This window comes from Rhinopithecus bieti, unplaced genomic scaffold (assembly GCF_001698545.2).
Source record: "Rhinopithecus bieti isolate Rb0 unplaced genomic scaffold, ASM169854v2 scaffold_30888, whole genome shotgun sequence".
In the NCBI taxonomy this organism is placed as follows: domain Eukaryota; kingdom Metazoa; phylum Chordata; class Mammalia; order Primates; family Cercopithecidae; genus Rhinopithecus; species Rhinopithecus bieti.
Genome location: NW_016813548.1, coordinates 597,245 through 608,051, shown reverse-complemented (window position 1 = coordinate 608,051; position 10,807 = coordinate 597,245). Strand labels below are relative to the sequence as shown.

The following is a 10,807-nucleotide window of genomic DNA, read 5'->3' as shown; positions in this document are numbered from 1 at the left end:
GAATGGCCAAAACCCAGAACCCTGTTAACACGGAATGCTCACAAGGACACAGGGCAACAGGAATTCTTATTCTTTGCTGCTGGGAGTGCAAAATGGTACAGCTACTTTGGAAAACAGTTTGGCAGTTTGTCACAAAACTTAGCATACTCATATATATAATTCCGAAATCATGCTTATTACTATTTACCCAAATGAGTTAAAAATTTAAATACACTAATTGGCATGGCAGTGTCCAGGGCTGGTGCCCCCCATGGAGGCAGGGGGAAGCTGCATATGATGTCCTTGTGTTTCAGAAAAGCACAGAGCAACATTTTGTAGAGAAGATTGAGAAGTACTGGAAAACAGTACAATCAAGTGCTTTTTATAAATGCTTGAATTTGTTCCTGCACAAGTCCTGTGGGGTACTTAACTCTAATCTGATCAAGCATTTTTACGGATGGCTCAGATATAGACATACCAGGTGGTTTCACAAAGCAGGGGCAGATGATACTTGTTAGATGATCCTGCTACCAGGGACAGAGCTGGTCTGGAGGCTGCTACAGCTCTACAGACACTTGCTGCTGGCAGCTGCCGACCAAGGGCATGCAGAAGCATTATAAGCATGCTGTCAGGCAGAGTTTCCAGCTTCATTCAGATGAAGACAACCCTGAGAGAATCCAGTAGATGATTTAAAAAGCCATTGAAGATGCTGACTGGGTCATGAACAAATATATATATACACACACATATAATATATGTTATATATTTTATTATATATTTACATATATAACATATATAATATATATTTTATTATGTTATATATGTTATGTTTATTATGTTTATATATGTTATACATATATTATTATATATAACATATATATTAACATTATATATATAAAATATAAAAAACTGAGAACCTAGAGAGTGAGCTGTGCTAAAGACATTGGAAGCTGAGAACCCTCTCTTCTGGAGCTTACCAGCAACAGTGGCAGTTTTGAAAGATCCACTGGCATCGTCGGAAGAAAGAGGAAGAAATCACGGGAGGAGAAGCTGACCTTGCTCAGAAGGCCCTTCTCGCCAGAGTCTTGCTTCCGGCATCATTTATGTTTGCACTTCTAGTTGGTTATGATGTGAAACTTGAGGAAAATGTGTTTTTTGTTTGTTTGTTTTCTTTGTGTTTTTAAAGTTTTTGTTTGTTTGTTTGTTTTCTTTCATCTGAAAGTGATTCATTGATTCTGGAGGTCTCTTTACCATTCTTTGAGTCCCAGAGCAGGTGTCCTCTCAGGTACAAGGAAAAAAGCATAGATAGGTTTTAGAACCAGAAAGATCTGGAGTTGAATCCCAGCTCAGTGGCTTTTCAAGGGTATTGTCCTCAAACTCACCTTCCTCCTTTGTGAGAATAAAATAAGATGAAGTTGAAGCGCCTCACACAGAATATGGCACAAGGTAATGCCTGTAAGTGTCCTCTCTCAGGATGCCGCCCTGCCCTGCCCCTTCCTCTGCTCCCACAGTGTTTTGCACATCTCTGCTCCAGCGTGCACTGTGTTGGGTCTTAGTTATTTGTTTGTAAGCTTGTCCTGTTCCTACTTGTAGCCCCTAAATCCTCAGAGTTGTCACACACTAAGCAGTCTGCCAAGGAGCTGCTCTTCCTGACCACTGTATCTCCATGCCCAAGGAGGTAGAAACCCCGGGCCTTGCCTTCCAGAAGTTAATGGTGTCCTTGAAGTGGTGCAATACATACTGTGTGAATCAAGGAAGAATGCCAGAGCAGCTGTGGTGGACACTGGCCTTTTCAGGTTTCTGTGCACCTGTAATCTGTCTCAGCCGGATCTTCCCTGCCTTGCCACCATGGTGGAAGAATAGAAGGGAAAGAGAGTAGGAAGGTGGGCTCAGGGAGAATTGGACAGAGTCAGCCAGAAGATACAGAGACAAGCCTCACTAGGACTTGAGTATTCCCCAGAGGCACTCAGCCACAGGAATGATCTAGCATGTGTTTTTATCCTTGCAATTATGTGACTTAAAGTGACTCAGAGACGTCTATATGTGTGTATGTACTCCACTGACTAACAATGAAGTAAATATATGAATTTCTGGGAAAAAACTTATATACACACAAAAGTCTGCACACAGATAATTATAACATCTTTATTCATAATTGTGAAAACATAGAAGTAACTAAGATAAGATGTGCTCCCATAGATGAATGTTTTAAGTTAAAATAACTTAGGTACATCCACACAATGGAATTTTATTCAGCACTAAAAAGAGATGAGATACCAAGCTATGAAAAAAACATGGAGAAACCTTAAATGCGTATTATCATGTGAAATAATCCAATCATAAAAAGATTCATACTATATAAGTCCAATGACATGACACTCTGGAAAAGACATTACAATGATTGGTGTTGCTAGAACTTAGTGGGGAAGGAGGGATAAATGGTGAAGTACAGAAGATTTTCAGGGCAGTAAAGCTATTCTGTATATTACAATGGTGTACGTGTCATTATATATTTGTCTATACTTACAGAATGTAGAATACCAAAAGTGAATTCTAATGTAAATTAGACTCTGGTGATAATTTTGTGCCAATGTGGGCTCATCAAATGTAACAAGTGTGCCACTCCTGTAGGGGATATTAATAATAAGGTTATGTGTATCAGGACAGTGTTACATGGGAAATCTCTGTACTTCTGCTTAATTTTGCTATGAACCTAAAAGTACTCTTAAAAAAAGTCTATTTTAAAAATTAAAGATACATCATGCTAACATAATCAAGGAAAGCTTGAGTAACCATATTAATTTCAGACAGAGCAGATTTCAAATTAAGGAAAGTTATTAGGGATATAGGGGATATTACATAAAGATCAAAGTGATGATTCTCCAAGAATACCTGACAACCCTTAATAGGTGTGAATGTGAAAACAGGTTCACAATTCATGGAAAAACATAGAACTGCAAGAAGAAATAGATAAATCTGGAGTTTCACACCTCTTTGTCAATAATTGATAGATTTAACAGGCAAAAAATCAGTAAGGATATAGTGAAATGAATGCCGCCATTAGTCAACTAGATCTATTTGACATTTATATAATACATCATTTCCAAACAGCAGAATATACATTTTCCTCAAACCTATGTGCAACATTCTCCAAGACAGACCATATTTCTGGGCCATAAAACACCCATTAACACATTTAAAGAATACAAATTATACAAAATATGTTCTCAGATCGCAATGAAATCAAATTAAAAATTAATAACTTGAAAATATCTGAAAAAAATCCCAAATATTGGGAGATTAAACAACACACATTTAAATATCACATGGGTCAAAGAAGAATTCTTAAGATAAATTAAAAATACTTTGAAATAAGTCAAAAGAAAAACACAAACAAAATTTGTGGAATACAGAAAAACAGTGCTTACTGGGAAATTTCTAGAATTGAATACATATACTAGGAAACAATGATCTAAACTCAATAACCCAAACTTTCTGCTTTAGGAAACTAGAAAAGGAAGAGTCAATTACATTCAAACTAAGCAGAAAAAAATAAATAAAAATTGTGGCACGTATCAATGAAACTGAAAACAGAAAATTAATAGAGAAAAATCAAGGAAATAAGGCAGTAAAATGGCTAAACCTGTAGTCAGGCTGCATTCGTTTGCTGGGGTTTGTATAACAAAACAGCAAAGCCTGACGGCTTAAACTGTTTTTTAATATTTAGATATTTATTTTCTCATAGTTGTGGAGGATAGAGGTCCAGGATCAAAGAGTAGGCAATTTTAGCTCCTCCTGAGGCCTTTCTCCTCGACTTGTACATAGCTGCCTTCTTGATGTGTGCTCACATGAATTTTCCTTATTGTGTGCAGAACCCTGGTGTATCTTTATGTGTCCACATTTTCCCATCTTATAGGGACATCAATTAAATTAAGATAATTTAGATTAATTATAGATTAAATTAAGGTCTATCCTGATGGCCTCATTTTAACATAGTCACCTCTTCAGAGCTGTCTTTCCAATTGTAGTCACATGCTGAGTACCAGGAATTAGAACTTTAACATATGAATTTTGGGGGCACAATTCAGCCCATAATAAAACCTAACCAAAAAACAACATAGGGAAAACACACATTTGTAATATCAGAGATAAAATAGCTGCCATCACCACTGTTCTAATGAGTATTAAGAGAATTTTAAAGAAATAGAGGACCAACTCCATACCCTCAAATTTGTTAATACAGATTAAATGTACCAATTTCTTGAAAACACAAACTACCAAAAATAATACAAAGATAAATAATTTGATAAGGGCTATATGTGTTAAAAAGAAGAATAATGGTTGCCAAAGGCTGAGAAAGGGTATTGGGGAGGTGGGGGAGAAGTGGGGATGGTTAACAGGTACAAAAATATCATTAGAGTGAATAAGATCTAGCATTTGATAGCACCACTGAGTGATTACAGTCATCAATCATTTATTGTATATTTTAAAATAACTAAAAGAGTATAATTGGAATGCTTGTGACACAAAGAAATAATAAATGTTTGAGGTGATAGATACTGCATTTACCCTAATGTGCCTATTACCCATTATATTCCTATAGAAAAAAAAAAATTGAATCAGTGATAATAACCTTCAAAAACTAGAAATCACCAGGCTCAGATGGTTTCACTGGTGAATTCTGCTGAACATTAAAAAATTCTGATTGTGTAATCATTTTTTTTTCAGAAAATCAGAATCAGAAGGAACACTTCCTAACTAACTCTGTGAAGCCAGAATTATCCTAACATCAAAACCAGACAAAAACATTATAAGAAAGAAAAATTATAGAGGGATCTGTTACATGAACACAAATGAAAATTTTCAACTAATTATTAGCAAATGATTCTGGAAATGTGTAAAATAATTACATAGCACTACCAAGTATTATTTATTTCAGGTTTTCAAGGATGGCTCAACATTAAAATAATAAGAGGTAAACAAACAACAATTACACAGAAAGAGCTAAAATAGAAAGGACAATTTTTCAATGGAAAATTGCTAAACAACCAAGATAGTAAATTTTGATAGATTTGGCTAGTCTTTTTCTGTGACCTTAGGGAAAAAAAAAAAAAAAGCTTATTTTAGTACATTCAGATTTCTGTAAAAATATACCATAAACTTGGTGGCTTACAAACAATAAATATTTATTTCTCATGGTTCCGGAAACTGGGAAATCCAAAGTCGAGGTACCACAGAATTTGTGTCTGGTGAAGGCCTGCTTCCCAATCAAAGGCCATTTCTCACCATAACCTCCAATAGAGGAAGGGTAATGGAGCTTTCCGGGGTCTTTTTTTTATAAGGATATGTATCCCATTCATAAAGGCTGAAGACTTCATCATCCCTGAAAAGCCCTACCTCCTAATACTATCATCTTGAGAGTTAAGATTTCAATATATGCATTTTGGGGAGACACTGCAGGTCAGGTATCCTTAATTAAATTTAAGAATGTAACGTAAATGCATGATAGGCTATAGGGGCTTCTAGAATCAAGTTAAGAAAAACAGTTTGAATGCAGTTTGAGAAGCACCAAGAACAGTAAGTTCACTCATAGTAACACTCACAGTGCAGTGTAAAATGGGGAGCTGTATTTTAGGAAATATAAATAGGAGGAAATTCATACAGAAGGTATCACTGAATTAAGAAATTTGGATATGATCTGTATTATTCCAGTGATATTTGTATCTTCCTGGTACATATTTTGTGGAAGAAATAAGCTTATTTTAAAAAACTGGCCTAGGATAGAAAATTATACAGATCTTGCCCAGTTCCTGTCCTACCCCAAAGACTGTTTACTTCCTTATTGTGAGCAAAGTAACTTTCCAGTAGAGCCTTATTTTGTTTTAATGAATGCCTATTATTATTAGACAAATTCTAAATTATTGACGCACATTTTACATTAAGGAAACTATTCTTTTCATTGGAAAGAATTTCATACAAATGTCAAGAAATCTTACTTCAGACTTCCTGGCCAATATGGATGACTAGAAGCAGCTAGTGTATGCAGCTCTCATGGAGAGAAGGAAGAGTGGTGACTAAACACTAGCTCTTCAACTGGACCATCCAGGTGGACACATTGGGATTCATCAAGGAAACAGCTTGACCCACAGAAAATAGAGACGAGTGAGACAGGACAACTGACCATCTGCGAGTGGCATGGAGCCAGGTTTCCCCCACCATGGAAAAAACAGTAAGTGAGAGTCCCCAAGGACCCACACTTCTGCAACCCTGGGCTCAGGAGATCCCTCATGACCCCTCACAACAGAGGCCTCCAGACCTACATGGAGAGCTATGTGGGCAGAGACACTGATTCATCACAGGCAGAGTCCTTGGAGCCTTGGATCCCTAAGAGCTCCAGCACCAGCAGCTGTAGCTCCGGAAACAGGGGAGGCTAGGTTCACTTGCATGCCCCCAGAAAAGGGGTCAAATCCACAGAGCTGAGCAGTAATGGACTACATACAGGCCTTGCCTACCCTGCATCTCACAGGATAAGGCCCACTTGCCTGAAACCCTAGCCAGGTCACCCCAGCTCTGCCTGAGTAGAGGCCAGAACCACCTCTACACTTCCTTGGGACAGCAGAGGGAAAGCAAGCAGGCCACAACTTTGGCTGCTCCACAGCCCTTGCTCCTGTTGCCCTCACACTCAGGAAGGTTTGTGGTAATTAGGAACTAATGTGGACTCCAAGCACAGTGTAGCTGCGTTACAGAAAAGTGGCCAGACTCTTTTCCGCATGAGTCCCCACCTCTGCTACTCTTCATGTCCAGTGCCTCTCAACCTGGTCCCCCAGCACAACCACCTGCCCCCAGCCTAAACACTTCAGTGGTTCCTCTGCATTTCTCTGAAGAGGAAATTGCAGAGAAATTCTGCCACTCCTCTGCCATTGCAGCTGCAGTGGTACTGCCCTTGCTGTCCTTGGGCTGGGGAAGGAACAAAGGGCCTGGCCTCTTCAGCACACCACAGCCATCGTATGATAGAGAAGCCCAGTCTTTCTTCCCTATGAGCCACCCCCAACTCTTCACCAAGCAGGGGTCCTGGCTTGGAACTGCAGAAGAGCTTTCCTATCCCTGGGTGAGCATACCTACTGGTAGTGGCTCCGTGATTCCCTGGGGAGGGGCTCCCAGAGGTAACCAACCAACCCTGTGCCTCTCTCATGGCCACTGTTCTGCTTCTGCTGCCCTCAAACTGGGGAAGAAACAAAGAGCCTGAGGGCTTTACTCATGCTTCTAGCACTACACAGTCACCATATAAAGAGGAGTCCAGTCTCTCTTCCTTGTGAAGCCTTGACCCCCAACTCTTCACCAAGTGGGGCCCCCAGCGTGGGACAGCAGCAGAGTGGCTCCGCCCCAGCTGAACATCCCAGTCCAGCTGCTTTGCGTTTCTCTGACGTGGAGCTCCCAGAGCAAATGAAAGCCCCTCTGCCACTGCTGCTGTAGTGATATTGCCCTTGCTCCTCTTGGACTGGGGAAGAAGCAAAGACCCTGAATGCTTTAACCACACATCCAGCAAACCACAGCCACCCTAAGGAAAAGAGGCCAGTCTGTCTCCCAGAAGAATCCCCTGCCCTCTTTGCTTATAAAGAAGGGGCCCCTGGCTTGGGCTTACAACGCAATGGCCCTATCACAGGCTGATTGCACCAATTGATAGCAGCTCTGCATTTCTCTAGGAAGAAGCCCCAAGAGACAAGTGAAAGGCCTTCTGCTACAGCCATTGCCAAGATCTTTCATTAAAGCTGGGAGAGAACATAAAGCCTGAGCTCACCTTAGGGATGCAGAGTGCAGCTGAGGAGTGTCAAGTAGGGATCTGCACCAGCACTTGAGTGGGAGAGGAGCCCACACTTTCAGAGCATTGTGAGGGAGCATGGCTGCCATTGTGAGGAAACAGGAGCCATGTGACTGAGCAAGAGCCTTTAACTACTGGCCATTACACTCAGGCACCATCTACTGGATTACATCCCAAATTTCAACAACAAAAATATTTTGCTGATATACCCACCTGTGAAATCAAGAGCAAGAATTGAGTTAAAAATAAAGACCTACATAAAACCTTGATCTTCTGAAAACATCCAGAAAAGAATTAAACTGACTGTGTTCAAATTATACCACAGTTAAACATCAACCCACAGAGATGAGAAAGAATATCAACCTACGAAGATGAGAAAGAGCCAGCACAAGTACTCTGGCAACTCAAAAATCAGGGTGTCTTTTTTTCCTCCAAATGATTGCATTAGTTCCCCAGCAAGGGTTCTTAACTAGGATGAAATGTCTGAAATGACAGAAATTGATTTCAGACTGTGGAGAGGTCTGAGTGGAGAAAGATCATTGAGATTCAGGAGAAAATCAAAACCCAACCCAAGGAATCTAAGGATTACAGTAAAATGATTTAGGAGCTGAAAGATAAAATGACCATCATAAGAAAAAAAAAAAAACTGATTTGATAGAGCTGAAAAATACACTACAAAAGTTCCATAATGCAATCACAAGTATTAATAACAATAGGACAAACTGAGGAAAGAATCTCAGAGCTGAAGACTGATTCTCCAAACTAAGTTAGACAAAAATAAAGAAAAAAAGAATAAAAAATGAACAAAAACCTCTGATAAATAGTGCATTATGTAAAGAGATCAAATCTATGACTTATTAGTGTCCCTGAAAGAGAGGGGGATAGAGCAGACAACTTGGAAAACGTATGTTAGTATATTTTTCATGAAAATTTCCCCAACCTTGGTTAGAGATGCCAACATTCAAAATTCAGGAAATGCGGAGAACACATTTGAGGTAATATACAAGAAGACCATCTACAAGACAGAATCATCAGATTCTCCAAGGTGAAGATGAAAGAAAAAATAATGTTAAGAAGCAGGTAGAGAGGAAGGGCAGGTGATCTGAAAAAGGAACCCCATGAGTAGACCTTTCAACAGAAACCCAACAAGTCAAAAGGGATTGGAGGCCTATATTCAAGATTCTAAAAGAAAATAATTTCCAACCAAGAATTTTATATTCAGCCAAACTAAGTTTCATAAGCAAAAGAGAAAAATACTTTTCCGACAAGTAAATTATAAGGGAATTTATTACTACCAGGCCTGGCTTACAAGAGGTCCTGAAAGGAGTGCTAAATATGGAAAGGAAACACTGTTACCAACCACTACAAAAACAAACTTAATTACACAGATCATTGACACTATAAGACAACCACACAAACAAGTCTGCATAAAAATCAGCCAACAACACAATGGCAGGATCAAATCCACATATATCAATGTTAACCTTGAATTTAAATGAGTTAAATGTCCCAATTAAAAGGCACAGAGTGTAAAGCTGATAACGAAGCCGGATCCAACAGCATGATGTCTTCCAAAGACCCTTCTCTCCTGCAATAACACCTATAGGCTTAAAATGAAGGGATGGAGAAACATTTACCAAGCAAATGGAAATCAGAAAAAAGCAGAGGTTGCTGTCCCAGTGTCAGACAGAACAGCCTTTATACCAACAAAGATAAAAAAGAAAGATGTGCATTACATAATGGTAAAGGGTTCAATTCAATAAGAAGACCTAACTATCCTAAATATATATGCACCCAACACAAGAGCACCCAGATTCATAAAGCAAGTTCTGAGAGATCTAAGAAGAGACTTACTTCCACACAATCGTAGTGGGAGACTTCAGTACTGACAGTATTCGACAGATCATCAAGGCAGAAAACTAACAAAGATATTCAGGATCTGATGTCCACACTTCACCAAATAGACCTAAGAGACAACTACAGAACTCTTGACCCCCAACCAATAGAATACACATTCTTCTCCTCTGTACATGGCACACACTCTAAAATTGAACATACAATGGGCCATACAACAATCCTCAGCAAATTAAAAAAAAAAAAAATCATATACCAACCGCACTTTCCCAACACAGTGCAATAAAAAATATAAAAATGCTAAGAAAATTGCTTGAAATGATATAATTACATGGAAATTAAACAACCTGCTCCTGAAAGACTTTGGGTAAACAACGAAATTAAGGCAGAAATAAAGACATTCTTTGAAACTAGAGAAAAAAGACAACCTACCAGAGTCTCTGGAACATGGCTAAAGCAGTGTTAAGAGGGAAGTTTATAGCACTAAATGCCCACATCAAAAAGTCAGAAAGATCTCAGATTAACAACCTAATATCACATCCAGAGGAACTCAGGAAATAAGAGCAAACCATCTCCAAATCTAGCAGAAGACAAGAAATAGCCCAAATCCATCCGGGAGCAGTGGCTCTCACCTGCAATCCCAGCACTTTGGGAGGCTGAAGCTGGCAGATCACTTGTGGTCAGGAGTTCGGGACCAGCCAACTACAACAAAAAGTAACCCAAATCAGAGCTGAACTGAAGGAAATAGAAGCACATACACACACGATCAATAAATCCCTGAGTTGGTATTTTGAAATAATTAACATAAATAGACTGCTAGCTAGACTAATAAAGAGAAAGAATATTCAAATAAACATAATCAGAAATGACAGAGAGCATTACCACTGACTCCACAGAAATACAAAAAAACCCCTCAGAGACTACTATTAGATTGGTGCAAAAGTAATTGCGATTTTCACCATTACTTTCAATGGCAAAAACCAGAGTAACTTTTGCACCAACCTACAATTCTATGCACACAAGCTAAGAAATCTTGAAGAAATCAACAAACTCCTGGAAACATACAACCTCTCAAGACTGAACCAGACAGAAATTGAATCCCTGAACAGACCCATAGCAAGTTCCAAAATTGAATCAGTAATAAAAAGCTTACTA

At 39.0% G+C, this 10,807-nt stretch overlaps 1 pseudogene; it reads left to right on the top strand.

Annotated features, from left to right (window-relative positions):
- Window positions 1-497: 497 nt before the first annotated feature.
- On the top strand, window positions 498-705 carry LOC108512995 (LYR motif-containing protein 9-like; annotated as a pseudogene).
- Window positions 706-10,807: the final 10,102 nt, after the last annotated feature.